Raw genomic sequence first — 16,538 nt, forward strand, 5'->3', positions numbered from 1 at the left:
AGAAATCAATCAGTTTATATTTGGACATTTATTTTCACATTGATCATTGTTCCGTTAAAATTTCAGGATATCAAACTTGATTAATAAGTAAACTGGTTCCTTATTTAGGATTGTGTAAATGTGAGTTTGTAATCTTACGGAACACATCAAATAGGGAGCCAAGATTGGGAGACTACATAAAACACTGCATTCATAAAATAACACACGAAGAACGTTAAAACATATGCAAGAGGAAATTAACCACAACCAACCGATTCAATTTTCACCCAAAGAAGTTACGTTCATAGCGCAATCCTGTCCGTCGTGAAATTACCACACACTGGTATACTAAATTCATACTAACTCTCTGTGAAATCTTCCCGAAAAGAATAGCTGAGGGCTACTTTGATGCTTACACCACATACTTCACGTGGTCAACTTGGTTTACACAAAGAGTGTAACTCCACAATAATTTTGATAATCAAAATAAATTACATCGAAACGCAATTTACAAAAGAAAAACCTCGAACTGGTTACTATCGTCTTACTATTAACCTGATGGGTCAAACAATTCTATAAGCACATGGTGCTGGTCTCACAAAGTACACCCCACGTGGGTTGAACATAAAGAAAAGTTGCTATATTGAAAAATACTGTCAAGACGAGACGTTATAATCTCACGCACATTCGCATTTAAGATTGATGATCTTAGTTACAGTTACTGATCAACACATGGTTCCACTTTACTCACAAAGTAGTGACAAAGCAACTACCGGAAGGTATTCTGAACTTAACACTCGAATTACACTGCGTTGCAATTTAAGATAACATTAGATATTTTAGAGCTAAACCTGAAATAAAGGTGATTAAATTTTCAGTTAGGCTGAACTTACGAAATCCATTGTCCTACGGACTTAGCAGACATGCGCTTAGCCGGAGATCTTACCACTTCAGACGCTCGCCGCGGACAGACTCACCTGGGCCCCTACCGATGGTGCTTAACAGATACAAACTGAAGTGACCAGAGAGGCAGCTTCCTATACCAACATGACAAGGGACGGACAGGACCATACTAAGAATAGAAACCTCTCTGCTTTTAGAAAGCATAGCTACCTGTTCCGACGTTGCTCCTACTGTTCTCTAGCAGACAGGCTTGTCTGCTACCATCAAGCATGCAACTAGAAAGACATTTGCTCATTCATCCTCTCACACAGAAGGGAAGGGGAATGACAGCGTCTTATCATATACAGTATATAAAAGAAAGCGGATGTAGGTTCCGTATGAGACTGTGTGACATTAATTACATATAAACTGTGTTTTAAAGTGTAGTAGTGTGACAGATCGTTCTTGTTTACGTGTAAAAGTAACACGTTCCATTGCTCAGTCTCCTCCCAGCTAGTCAGAAACACCACAGTAAATTTAGAAGAGGAATTTATGCCGTAAATGACAACAGATTTAAGAAATTAACATGAAAGGAATCCAACAGAGACCTTTCACCATCTTGCAGACGTTCTCGCAACTGCTAAGATTTCAAAGACAGGAGAAGTGAACTGAAAATCACGCGTCCTCATTTGAAGACACGATGCATAAGAGATTAAGACTTTAATATTACGCTGTATATGTATACTTTTGCTCACTCTGAAACAAGGCTACAGGACACAGGAAGTGACACTTGACTGCAATAATTGTGATCTGAAAGATGCAGCTACATAGGCAGCGCAGTCGTAGAGAAGTCGTCGTTATCTCTACCCTCTCCTCCCCCCTCCTCCTTGTCCTCCTGCATAATAAATATGGCGAAATGGCTTGTACAGTCGTCGAATACGACCGTCCAGCCGGTCACGGAACGTAACGTTGCTCCGCTTACGGCCGGATAATAGCGTCACGACGCCTGGCTGCAGCACCGCCAGAACACAGCGTTCGTGCGCCGCGTATTAAAATTTTACGTCTGTCCTCAGTCCTGTACCGCGGGCGGATCTCCCTGCAGGCAGTCTGCGGCTGGCTGGCCGACATGTGGTTATCCACAACCACGACACCGGCTGCGGTTGAGTCTGTTTTGCTCTCTCCTGGTTTCACGGCCCCTCGATTCGGATGACGACTTCACCTGAACAACTGAGCACATGCACACGGCATCTGAAACAAGTTTTCGCTATTTAGCAAAGTTACTCTGCGGTGAAGGATTGAGACATGTAGTACAAGCATTATGGAGAAAGGACTGCAAGAATTATTACCGGAAGACAAAAAAATATGAGAGTATAGGAAATTAAATTTTAAATGGAGTTTATTTTTCATGAAACTCGATCCAAGATAGCAAACATAGCTAAAAAAATCCACAAAGTTCCAAAAACTGTTTTTCTTAAATAAGTAAAAAAACTAGAACATCAACCGAGATTCGTGAAAAAAGTCAGCAGTTTCTTTTTTTAAATGTTATTTTCATGCAATAAAAATTAAGATAGCTAAAAAACACACCCAACAAAAGCGCAAGTTTTTCAACGTCATTTTGGGAGCCTTACAATTAATAAAATCGCAAAAACTATTCAACAGCATGGTAGCACAGGTCTGCTTAAAACTGTTACTGCAGAGTGGCTCTAAAATGGCTCTGAGCACTAGGGGACTTAACACCTGAGGTCATCAGTCTCCTAGAACTTAGAACTACTTAAACCTAAGTACCTAAGGACATCACACACATCCATGCCCGAGGCAGGATTCGAACCTGCGACCGTTGCGGTCGCTCGGCTCCAGACTGAAGCACCTAGAACCGCACGGTCACTCCGGCCGGCTGTTACTGCAGAGTTATCCGCTGAAAAGATCTAGCCAGTTATCGAGAGTTTTTCAGAAAATCGAAATATCTTGAAAAATAATTAATACTTTTTAATTTTTCAAATAAGTACTTTGTCACTGTCTTGGATGTACTTTCGAAAAAAATAGAAAATCTATTTAAAATTTAATTTCCTATACGCTCATATATAATTTGTATGGTAATAATTTATGCAAATTTAACGTTAGGCAGTTACAGAATACTTGGACTAGTGTTAAAACTCTGTGGCCAACCGGGTCTCGGACATAAACCTCTGGATTGCACATCTAAATTTACATATATGGCCTGCAATCCATTTTACAGAGCGTGGCATTAAGACACCTCTGACGTCGGTACTGCGCATGGGATGTAACCCTTCACTGTTGGCTACTAAATTTCTGGAGATGCTCTTTCTGATGAGTGAAAACGAAAATAAAGGATAGTTTCATGCGACTTATGGTTGCTCCACAATTTCACTGTAGGCATTTTGACTGACCATTCGCTGCTCCCGCTAGTAGAGTTACCGTGAGGTCCTCCTTCCTTCTAGTAATTTTAGGAGTTCCTCTGTCACGGATGTTGTAAAACACCGTCACTCATGGGGAAATAAACTATATCCACTGTGGATGGTGAACTGCAACTGTGTTTTAAAATGGCGATTATGTTGACATAATATGCAACCGGTTGCTTTTTTTAATTTCGATAGATTTATTTTCTATACCATAAGTTGTTGAATTGGCGAAGTTTTACAGAAGCACGAAATTTATTGCGGATTTCAATGCCCGATACTTTTAATAGTCTCCATAACAAAACTCTGCCCCGAAATCTGGCAGAAAATCCTAGGACATTGTGGTAGTATGTAAACACACAAGCGGCAAGACAGTCAATACCTTTACTGCGTGATAGTGATGGTAATGTTACCTTTGTTAGCAGTGCCACTAAAGCGAAGTTACTAAATAAGGTTTTCCGAAATTACTTTACCAAGAACACGAAGTAAATATTTCAGAATTCGAATCAAGAACTGCAGTCCGACTAGATTCGTGATTTCCTATCAGAGAGGTCACAGTTCATAGTAACTGACGGAGAGTCATCAAGTAAAATGAACTGATATCTGGCGTTCCCCAAGCAAGTGTTATAAACCCTCTGCTGTTACTAACGTATATAAATAATTTACGAGACAATCTGAGCAGCCATTTTAGATTGTTTCAAAGTAATCAGAAGATCAAAACCAAAGGTAAAATTATGTAGACAAAAGTCTGTTTGGTGCGAAAAGTGGAAATAATGGAAAGTGTGAGGTCATCCACATGAATGCTAAAAGGAAGCCGTTAAATTTCGGTTAGACGATAAATTACACAAATCTAAAGGCTCTCAATTCAACAAAATACTTCAGGATTACAATTACGAATAACTTGAACTGAAACGGTAACATAGATAATGTAGTGGGGAAAACGAACCAAAGATGTGATTTATTGGCAGAACACTTAGAAAATGCAACAAACCCACGAAGAGACTGCCTATACAATGCTTGTCCGTTCTCTGTTGTGCTGTATAGGGCCCTTATCAGACAAGACTGACGAAGGGCACCGGAAAAGTTCAAAGAAGTGTAGCTCGTTCTGTATTATCGCGAAATATGGGAGAGAGTGTCACGGATATGATACGCGAATAGCGGTGGCAATCATTAAAACAAAGGCGTTCTTCGTTGCGGTGAGATCTTTTCATGAAATTTCAATCTCCAACTTTCTCTCCCGAATGCGAACATTTTGTTGACGCCTTCCTGCGTAGGGAGAAATGATCATCGCAGTGAAATAAGAGAAATCAGAGCTCGCGCGGAAAGATTTAAGTGTGCGTTTTTCCTGCGCACTTTTCGACAGTGGAATGGTAGAGAAATATTGTGAAAGTTGTTCGACGAACCTTCTGCCAGGCACTTGAAATGTGAATTGCGTCATGTAGATGTAGACGTGAGACAGGCGAAATTCCCTCAGACTTCAAGAAGAATGTAATAATTCCGATCCCAAAGAAAGCAGGTGTTGACAGATGTAAAAATTACCGAACTATCAGTTTAATAAGTCACAGCTGCAAAATACTAACGCGAATTCTTTACAGACGAATGGAAAAACTGGTAAAAGCCGACCTCAGGAAAGATCAGTTCGGATTCCGTAGAAATGTTGGAACACGTGAGACAATACTGACCCTACGACTTATCTTAGAAGAAAGATTAAGGTAAGGCAAACCTACGTTTTGAAACGTCCCCTTAGAAAAATTATACATGACTGTGTTTAAATTGACACTCAATATTTTTTAGCGCAACGCAATCTGACTTTCAATAATCCCTACAAAAGAATGGCCCTGACTAATGTTAAACTATACGTTTCACAAGTCACTGACCTCACAAAAATCTTCGTTACTCGAACTACTGCAATACAGCGAGCGCCAATACTGCCAGCTAAATAAAAGATTCAAACTACTGAAGGCACTAACTACTGATAGGCATAGTTAGCAAATGAAAGATTTTGATAGAGAACAAACAATGTATTTACCTTAATAGTGTTCAAAAGTTATAATATATATAGCAGTTCATGACATCCATTCTTACAAATGTACTGTTTCTGATGGACACACGTCCAGATCATCCGCTCTCAAAAATCCGCCATCTCACTTCCCCACATCCACCACTGCTGGCGGCTCACCTCCAACTGCGCAACGCTACGCGCTGTTAACAGCCAACTGCCCAACACTACAATAGCAAATTCCAACAATGCCACCCAGCCACAGACTGCACACAGCACAGCCAGTGATTTTCATACAGAGCGCTATGTGGTGTTACCAATATAAAAACCTAAACAGCCTACTTACAGTTTCTAGCATTTGTAGACTTAGAGAAAGCTTTTGACAATGTTGACTGGAATACTCTCTTTCAAATCCTGAAGGTGGCAAGGGTAAAATACAGGGAACGAAAGGCTATTTACAATTTGTACAGAAACCAGATGGCAGTTATAAGAGTCGAGGGACATGAAAGGGAAGCAGTGGTTGGGAAGGGAGTGAGACAGGGTTGTAGCCTATCCCCGATGCTATTTAATCTGTATATAGAGCAAGCAGTAAAGGAAACGAAAGAAAAGTTCGGATCAGGTATTAAAATCCATGGAGAAGAAATAAAATCTTTGAGGCTCGCCGATAACATTGTAATTCTGTCAGAGACAGCAAAGGACCTGGAAGAGCAGATGAACGTAATGGACAGTGTCTTGAAAGGAGGATATAAGATGAACATCATAAAAAGCAAAACGAGGATAATGGAATGTAATCGAATTAAGTCGGGTGATGCTGAGGGAATTAGATTAGGAAATGAGACACTTAAAGTAGAAAAGGAGTTTTGCTATTTGGGGAGCAAAATAACTGATGATGGTCGAAGTAGAGAGGATATAAAACGTAGACTGGCAATGGCAAGGACAGCGTTCCTGAAGAAGAGAAATTTGTTAACATCCAGTATTGATTTAAGCGTCAGGAAGTCGTTTCTGAAAGTATTTGTATCGAGTGTAGCCATGTATGGAAGTGAAACATGGACGATAAATAGTTTGGACAAGAAGAGAATAGAAGCTTTTGAAATGTGGTGCTACAGAAGAATGCTGAAGATTAGATGGGTAGATCACATAACTAATGAGGAGGTATTGAATAGAATTGGGGAGAAGAGAAGTTTGTGGCACAACATGACTAGAAGAAGGGATCGGTTGGTGGGACATGTTCTGAGGCATCAAGGGATCACAAATTTAGTACTGGAGGGCAGCGTGGAGGGTAACAATCGTAGAGGGAGATCAAGAGATGAATACACGAAGCAGATTCAGAAGGATGTTGGCTGCAGTAGGTACTGGGAGATGAAGGGGCTTGCACAGGGCAGAGTAGCATGGAGAGCTGCATCAAACCAGTCTCAGGGCTGAAGGCCACAACAACAACAACAACAGAAGTAGACGTAGTTTTCAAGGCACCAAGTCACTGCAGGTTCATAATCAGGAAGAAGTGTTACAGGAACATTATTATTATTTGTACCACCACAGCTAGACGCCATGGTCGTGGCGATTGCCCTTAAACTCAAGCTAGTCGACTCCAACCGCCACCCATTTAGGAGGACTTGGGAAAGACAGATACATCATTATCAGGCCAAACAAAAACCTACTTCCCTATGCAACCGGAAACCAGCCGAGGTGACTATAATAGTGAACAATAGCACACATGGAATGGTATATTGCACCTCGATTCTTTGAAAACGTGCGTTATACTTGTCGAGCATTTGTTGCATCTAATTGTGTACTACAATTGTGCGAAAGCTGATCAAAATCGATGGCTCGTTGGACATGTATTTCCACTGCTTGCGAGTCGTCTGAAGGCTGGCATGGGGGTGGGGCAATGGTGAAGGGGGGGGGGGGGGGAGGGCAGAAGCTGTGCGAAGCGCCGGCTGTGAATGGATGGCAAGGCATCAGGCGAGGTGGCGTGGTCCGGTGGGTCCCTCTTTTTGTGTGCGTAACGTGGCCCGGGCTGACCTCCACGGGAATGCCAAGGACCCGCCGGCCGCCTCAGCGCTGCAGAAACAACAGTCGTGTCAACACTCCGGCCGGACTCGGCTCTGACGTAGCCACAACTCTAGTGCTCTAGGGGAGCTGCGCCGCCGCTGCTACACTACGCTTGTCTCTCAACCTGGCGCAAGTGTTTCGACACCTTTCACACAGGTGGTCGCGCACCTGGTTGTGTCGAAACATTTGGCGCAGCCATTCTCCGGAGCCCAGATCTGAAGTCTCGCTCACAGCATTTTTGATGTCGTGCACTGGCTGATCTGCCGCTTGTCGTATTTCCAGTTGTATGTAATCGTAACAATTCCTTCACTGCTGTTGTCCTGGATGACACAGAAAAAGTGCCCTCCCGTTCATGAACTCGACTTCTAGGAAAAAAACATTCAACCAAAACATTGCATCTATTTAGCCGGCACCCATTTCCAAGCAACACAAAATGTTATTGTGTTTGTTGCTGATGAGGCATTCGGTGGATATTATCTTAGGAAGAATTGTCACCATCTGTCTAAAGTAAGACGTCGTACTCAGTATATGCTTGCACGTGGAATACGAGGGCTATTTGGAAAGCAAAGCCTGCTCGGGCGCGAAATGGAAGCCACAGTGAAAATCGGATGAAGCTTTGTACAGATGTATTGGGCAGTGTCTCCAACGTGCCCGTCGATCACGGAAATAGCTCTTTTCCAATAACCAGTCAGAACCTTAAAATAGCCGAAAAGTTACGGACAAGTGCGGAATACAAGCGAAGAGCCGCGATTATCGAAAGTCTTCGCGCTCGGCGTACGCCCACTGAAATAGTTCGATTCTTCGGCTACCCGAGATCAACTGTTTAATATTACGGCCAAGTATAGTACTTCGGAGATGTCTGGGAAAGGTTCCACTAACCCCGCGAGGAAACCTCATTCGAGGAAACGCGTGCCACGAACTTAGGCAGTCATCGAAAACAGTCAGGCGCTGATTTCGGAGGACCTGAGGCAACGGCTGAGGAAATTGGAATCAGTATTGAGTGTCAGCGATCGAACAATGTGTCATATGCCAGAGGAGGTCCTCATACGAGGCATTTAGTCCAAACTGACTCTCGGATAACGTCGACATGTCTCGGTCAAAGGAGTTCTAGCCCCTGAATAGCTCGGATTTGAACTCCATCGACTACTATGTTTGCAGCGTAGTCGAAAGAGTTACCAATAAGATGATGCACCCTAATGTCGCATCTCTGCTATCGAAGCAGCATTCCCGAACATGGATATGGCAGCGCTATTTTAAAGAGTGCGTGCGATGGTTTCAGGACAAGATTGGAGGCGGTCATTGCGGCTGAAGGGAGCTACATCGAGTAATGTTACTCTTGGAAGATACCACTACGTACCGGGTGATCAAAAAGTCAGTATAAATTTGAAAACTTATTAAACCACGGAATAATGTAGATAGAGAGGTAAAAATTGACACACATTCTTGGAATGACCTGGGGTATTATTAGAACAAAAAAAAAACAAAGTTCACAAAATGTCTGACAGATGGCGCTGGACAGCAAAATGTCAGTGACTGCGCATGACAATCGTGTATAAAAGGAGCTGTAATGAGAGAGAATCAGATGCGCCAGCAGTCGCAGCATGTTGACGTTACCTGAAAAGGCGCTTTTAGTGAAGCTGTATTATCAAAAAAATGGTTCAAATGGCTCTGAGCACTATGGGACTTAACATCTATGGTCATCAGTCCCCTAGAACTTAGAACTACTTAAAGCTAACTAACCTAAGGACTGCACACAACACCCAGCCATCACGAGGCAGACAAAATCCCTGACACCGCCGGGAATCGAACCCGGGGCTGTATTATCAGAACGGGGAATGTGCTAGTTCAGCGTTACGATCCTATCGCCATAGGAAGGGGATTCGAACGGGTAAAGGTCCGTTGTTTAGACGATAGACCCCGTAGTGGCCGACCGAGCACAAGGCGTAATGCTGCTGAGACAGTTCAGGAAGAAATGGAGACTGTAGCGGATTCGTCTACGCACGGGGAAGTCAGCGCTCGTGCAGTCGCACGTCGCACCAGCATTCCATACACTACTGTTTGGTTGGCACTTAGGCGTACCCTCCGATGCTATCCGTACAAAATCCATCGGTATCATGAACTGTTACCTGGCGATTTAGTGAAGCGGAGGGCATTTGCGGTGTGGGCGTTTCAAAAGATGGCGGAAGATGACGATTGGTTGAGTAACGTGTTATGGACCGACGAAGCTCATTTCACGCTCCGAGGGTCTGTCAACGCCCACAACTGCAGAATTTGGGCTACCGAAAATCCTAGAACTGTCGTGGAAACTCCATTGCACGAGAAAGTCACGGTATGGGTTGGATTTACCACATCCACCGTTATCGGGCCTTTTTTCTTCGAGGAAATGCATGATTCTGGTTTTGTAACTGCTACCGTGACGGGTGAGAGGCACGGCGATATGTTACAGAATCGCATCATCCCCCGACTGGCTGATAAACACCTGCTGGAACGTACGATGTTCATGCAGGATGGCGCTCCACCCCATATTGCAAGACGCGTGAAAGATCTCTTGCGCGCGTCGTTTGGTGATGATCGTGTGCTCAGCCGCCACTTTCGTCATGCTTGACCTCCCAGGTACCCAGACCTCAGTCCGTGCGATTATTAACTTTGGGTTTGCCTGAAGTCGCAAGTGTATCGTGATCGACCGACATCTCTAGGGATGCTGAAAGACAACACCGACGCCAATGCCTCACCATAACTCCGTACATGCTTTACAGTGCTGTTCACAACATTATTCCTCGACTACAGCTATTGTTGAGGAATGATGGTGGACATACTGAGAATTTCCTGTAAAGAACATCATCTTTGCTTTGTCTTACTTTGTTGTGCTATTTATTGCTATTCTGATCAGATATAGCGCCATCTGTCGGACATTTTTTGAACTTGTGTATTTTTTTGGTTCTAATAAAACCCCATGTCATTCCAAGCATGTGTGTCAATTTATACCTCTCTATCTACATTACTCCGTGATTTATTCAGTTTTCACACTTATACTGACTTTTTGATCACCCAGTATATGTAAAAGGGTTTTCATTTTCTTTTGTATTTTGTTTTAATAAATTTGCTTTTAAAAAAGTTTCGCCGGCCAGAGTGGCCGTGCGGTTCTAGGCGCTGCAGTCTGGAGCCGAGCAACCGCTACGGTCGCAGGTTCGAATCCTGCCTCGGACATGGCTGTGTGTGATGTCCTTAGGTTACTTAGGTTTAATTAGTTCTAAGTTCTAGGTGACTGATGACCTCAGAAGTTAAGTCGCATAGTTCTCAGAGCCATTTGAACCAAAAAAGTTTCATTTTTCCGGATTTAAGCGCCGCACCTTGTATTTACGTGTGCAGCGCAGCTCGCTCGCGAGTACGCCTCCTTACTACGTGCGCCTTTCGTCGGCGTTGAATGGTTAATTCGCCGTGCAGACGACGGCAGTGTTGGATCAGCGCAAAGGCCCTGGCGGCGACTGCGTCAGCTCGCCGGACTGCCAGGCTCAAAAGAAGCGGCGGAGGCAGCGTCCGCTCGCGGTGTGGTGTTTGCTGGTTGCTGGTTCGTTCACACCGGCGCGCAGACGCAGTTTTTCGGCGGCCACCTGTTTGCGCGCCGTTAGTTCTAGACGCGGCCGCGGCAGGCGCTGGGCGCTGCCCGCTCAGCTCTGTAGCAGCTCCTAGTATAATGGCCATTCATACGTCGATCACCAGCCCGGGAATTTCCACCGCTAGGCTTGTGCTGCTTTATTTACGTCTGCATTTGAAACTCAGCCACCGACTTGCTAACGAACCAGCAACAAAACTGCAATTTCGCGCTGCAAGATTCGTTCCCACTTCGATAGCGCAGTTTCTTTTGCACCGTTTTATCCAGAGATTTTAGAACAATGGAAACGTGCAGGAAGCGTGAACGTGTAGTCAGAAGTATACGAACTCGAGTAGAATAATGTTCCTTCGGTCTTTCTGTAGTGGATATTTAAAGCGAAGGAAAAAAAAAACCAGAATGATCTTATTTCGAAGGAACTACTAGTCGTAGTGTATTAGAGCACTATTGCTTTTCTTCTTTGGTCTGCGCCCTTATGCTGTGATAAGTTTCATCCAAAACTATAAAAGCAGTTTAAAACAAACATGTTTCTATGCTCCCCTCGAAAATTTTCTACAGTCTATGAGTTCTGGCCTAAGAAAAACGTAATTGTCGCTGCATATCTGTGTACTAGACAAATACGCCAAGCTCCGATTATCAGGATGCGAATTATCTGGTTTTTCTGATTATTCGTGCATATTTGGTTATTTTTAGGAAATTAAAAAAGAAGCCTGAAGTATTCTGATGTAATCAGAACGAATATTTTATGACTTACTTGTTTCCTTGTTTTATGTTGTTCATAAATTTCCAATCGGATCTCAAGAAACAGCTTGTGCAAGAAGCTTCAGACATCCTTATATTCTCGTATTCAATGCATGTGCTTGTCGAACCCGCCAGGTCAGCCGAGCGCGCTAATGCGCTGCTTCCTGGACTCGGGTAGGCGCGACGGCCCCGGATCGAATCCGCCCGCCGGATTAACGACGAAGGCCGCTGTGCCGGCCTGCCTGAATGTGGTTTTTAGGCGGTTTTCCACATCCCTCTAGGTGAATACCGGGCTGGTCCCCACGTCTCGCCTCAGTTACACGGCTCACAGACATTTGCAACTCATCCGCACTTCTCCATGGTTTACACTGGATGCAGACAGATGAGGTGTTCTGATTCCGTCCCGGGGGGTACGGGGTGGCGGCAGGAAGGGCATCAGGCCATCCCTTCACATTAACATGCCAAATCCGATTTAACCACGCCAACCCCGCGCCAAATGCCGGACAAAGGCGCAAGCGATAGAATAGATAAATGCATGTGCTTGTCGTAATCAACAGTATTTGTAAGGATTGAGAAAATTTGGAGATAGCAGCAATTCATGTTGCGGACTGTGCAGTGATATGGAACTTCCTGGCACATTAAAACTTCGTGCCGGACCGGAACACGAAGCCGGGATTTTTGCCTTTAACAGTAAAATGCTCTAAAGACTGAGCTACCCAAGCACGACATACGACCCGTTGTCACAGCTTTACTTTCGCCATATCTCATCTCCTACGTTCAAAACTTCACGGAAGTCCTCGCGCGAAATAATAAAAACAATAGCTCGCTCATGGAAGAAAATTGCAACGCCCTCTGCTGGAAGTTGGTGTGAAAGTTGTAGTAGCGAGGAATTGATACTGATACTCGTCTCAACGATGCTGTGAAACAAGTTTCTAGTTTTGAAGACGCTGATGACGAAAACATCGGCTAGTGCTTAATTAGCGATGCCTATGAAACCTGCGGGCCACAGTTTCGTCCAGACCGTCTGTTCAGTAAGCTCATCTGGAAAGTAGTTTCCGATGAGATGTAAAGTCAGTACACACAATGCAACATTTAAGGCACTATGCATGCAGTATAATGTGGCTTTTTTCGCGGGGAATGCTTGGCGTAAGGGGATTGGTAGAAGTCGGTCGGTATTAAAGTGGTTCAAATGGCTCTGAGCACTATGGGACTTAACTGCTGAGGTCATCAGTCCCCTAGAACTTAGAACTACTTAAACCTAACTAACCTAAGGACATAACACACATCCATGCCCGTGGCAGGATTCGAACTTGCGACCGTAGCGGTCACGCGGTTCCAGACTGTAGCGCCTAGAACCGCTCGGCCACTTTGGCCGGCGATCGGTATTATCTTGTATCCGCTCACAAAGGAAGCATAGAGCCAACTGTTCACCTGTTTTGCTAGTCTTCCGTACAGTTATAGTACATACTCATATGTAATAAATATTGCTCGGTGAAGAATAAAGTACATAACAAAATGAAATGTAAACACTTTGAAATTATGTCTGCACATAGCTCCTCCCATTACACGCAGTAATTTCCGCAAGTATAAAAACGTCTGTGTGTGTGTGTGTGTGTGTGTGAGAGAGAGAGAGAGAGAGAGAGATCGAGATCGTGCACACAGTCTAATCTAAATCACCACTTGCAAATAATAAAAAAGAAAAATAGCTTACTGTTGATATCACTGCTTTGTTCAGGCACGCACTTTCCTCAACTTATTTTATGTTTAATCAAGAGTATTTTGAACAGACTGACGGTGTCGCCATGGGTAGCCCCCTGTCTCCTTTGGTCGCCAACCTTTTTATGGAGGATTTTGAAGAGAGAGCGCTTGAATCAGCTGCCCTGAAGCCAACAGTTTTTTGGCGGTATGTGGATGACACTTTCATAGTGTGGCCTCATGGAGAAGATAAATTAATGGAGTTTCTACATCACCTCAACTCCATTCATAGCAACATCCTGTTCACCATGGAAATAGAGAAAGATGGTTGTTTACCTTTCTTGGATGTCCTGGTTCGAAGGAAGAATGATGGTTCTCTAGGGCATTCAGTTTACCAGAAACCCACTCATACTGATTTGTGCCTGGCAGCATCGAGTTGCCATCACCCATCGCAAACCATGAGTTTGCTTAAAACACTTGTTCATAGAGCTCATACTGTCTCAGATCTAGATAGCTTATCTCAAGAACTCGCCCATCTAAAGACAGTATTCAGCGAAAATGGGTATTCCATCCGGCAGATTGACAGGGCACTAACAGTTAAAACTAAGAAGCAGGAAGTGAATAAAGAGAACATGCCGGAACAATCTTTATCTTTTCTTCCTTTCGTTGGCAACATTTCGTTTAAAATAGCAAGAATCCTCCGAAAATTTCAGGCAAAAGTGGTTTTCCGCCCACCATCGAAGATTGCGGACCTTGTGGGATCAGTTAAGGACAATCTGTTACTACGAAAGGCCGGAATTCACAAGATACCGTGTCAATGTGGTATGGCTTACATAGGTCAAACTACACGCACCGTGAAAGAACGCTGCACTGAACATCAACGTTACACCCGCCTTTTGCAGCCAAGCAAGTCCGCTATTGCTGAACATTGTATTTCTACTGGACATTCAATGGAGTATGAGAAAACAATGATTTTGTCCACAGCAACGTCTTTCTGGGACTCCATTATTAAAGAATCCGTAGAAATACGACTGGCGGAAAATCTGTTAAACCGTGACAGCGGCTACCAGCTGGACAGTGCATGGAATCCCATCATCTCCACGATTTGCTCAAATCGAAGACGACAGAGTGCGTCGACGGCAGTGGCAAACAGCAACGCAGAGGGCGACTGAGTTCCGCTATTCCACCAGCGAGGGCGCTGCCGGCGGGCAGTGTTGGTTCAAGCATCAAGTTTTCGACGCATGCACAGAATAGTTACAGTACGCTATATATTGCGGAGCGGAGGACGTCATCGCCTTCTCGAACATATCCGCATCCTCTACACTTCCCGCCGTCTTGCACCCCCTCACCCCCTGGTTGCTCCTCTCCTCTCCCATCCCCACCCCCTGCCACGTCTTCACCATTGTGTCCCCCCTACCCTCCATCTCTACACCCTACATCTCCTTTCCCAAGGTGGCCTCCGTCAACTCCCCCTCCCGGATGATGCCCTCTCTCCCTCCATTTATCCCTCCTATCAACTCTGATCCTCACCCCCCTCCTTTCCTCCGTCCTTTCCCTGGGCTCCCTCTTCCTCCCCCCCTTCCATCCTGTGTTTTCTCCCCGCCCACCCCCCGAGTCCTTGCATTCCCCTCCTCTGCCTTACCACTCCCTGGTACGCCTGCTCAGCACCCCCCACCCTTCTTCTGGGTCCTCATTCTCCATTGGCTTCTTTCCCCCCTCCCACCCTTCACGTTTCCTCTCCTTCCCCCCCTTTTTTATTCCTCTATCATCTGTCCAGTTTCCCCCCCACCTGCTCTCGGCTGTGGTATGTCATATTTGTGCCAACTTTTTAGTGCAGTGTTTACGTGAGTGTTCAGTGTTGTGCGTCTTTCCACAGTGTTGCGAACAGAAATCATGCTGTCACTGGGTGTGCATTTTATATCTTGTGAACAGAAACCAGACTGTCGCCCTGTTTTTTTAACTGTCTGTCTGTTATTTTTCTGCTTCTTGTGTATTTTCTTAGCATCATCAACCCTGTGTTTTATGTTTTACATTCCAAAATTTTCTGCCATTTTACCTTTAAGTCACCGATTTTATCGCCAACTGTTATTTTTTTATTCTCTTCATCTTTTTAAAAACAAATTCTGTAGGCTGAAGAGCGGCGTAGTAAGCTGCTGCCAGCCCGCCCCCTTCGGGGGGGAATTGAAATTCAATAAAAAAAACGTTATCGCCAGTCTGCGACGGCTCACCTGAAGATGACTGGCAGGTGCCCAGTTGAAATATCGTGCGAAGTATTGAACGACGACCGGCTGCAAGCCCGAAATTTGTTTGAACAGCTTACGATTAATGTAAAAGACAGTTATATAAATGGTCATATGTTTCCAAGCTATTCGTTGAGAAAATTGTAAACTGACTTCATTCTGAGAGACAACAATTATGATATATGGAATATGCAAATGGATTACTAACAAAATAGATTAACACGACCAAAAGAGGTCATCAGTCGGTGGTGCAGCGTGAGTTTCCTATTCGGGTCTGGGACAGCTCTGTTCTTATGTTGCACGGACATGTCATTGCATGCAATATGTGTTACCTGGCAAAGCGAACTGAAAATGCGTCCAGAGTGGCACCACCGTATGTGTTGACAGGTGAGAAACAGGGAGGGTAGGTAGTCACAATGCACGCTCCAGTACTCTACGAGTGGGAAGCTGCTACACGCTACGCGGTAACACTCTACATCCCACAACAATTAAACGCTGACCTTGTTCCATAATACTCTTCGCATGCTATTACTTTGCTGGCATTTATTGTAACTGAAACGTGCAGGAATCCACGTTTCCTCTCAATACAGGGTGTTAACAAAAATGTACGTCCAAACTTTCAGGAAACATTCCTCACACACAAAGAAAGAAAATATGTTATGTGGACATGGGTCCGGAAACGCTTACTTTCCATGTTTGAGCTCATTTTATTACTTCTCTCCAAATCACATTAATCATGGAATGGAAACACACAGCAACAGAACGTACCAGCGTGACTTCAAAAACTTTGTTACAAGAAATGTTCAAAATGTCCTCCGTTAGCGAGGATACATGCATCCACCCTCCGTCGCATGGAATCCCTGATGCGCTGATGCAGCCCTGGAGAATGGCGTATTGTATCACAGCCGTCCACAATACGAGCA

This window comes from Schistocerca piceifrons, chromosome 4 (genome assembly GCF_021461385.2).
Source record: "Schistocerca piceifrons isolate TAMUIC-IGC-003096 chromosome 4, iqSchPice1.1, whole genome shotgun sequence".
Lineage (NCBI taxonomy): Eukaryota > Metazoa > Arthropoda > Insecta > Orthoptera > Acrididae > Schistocerca > Schistocerca piceifrons.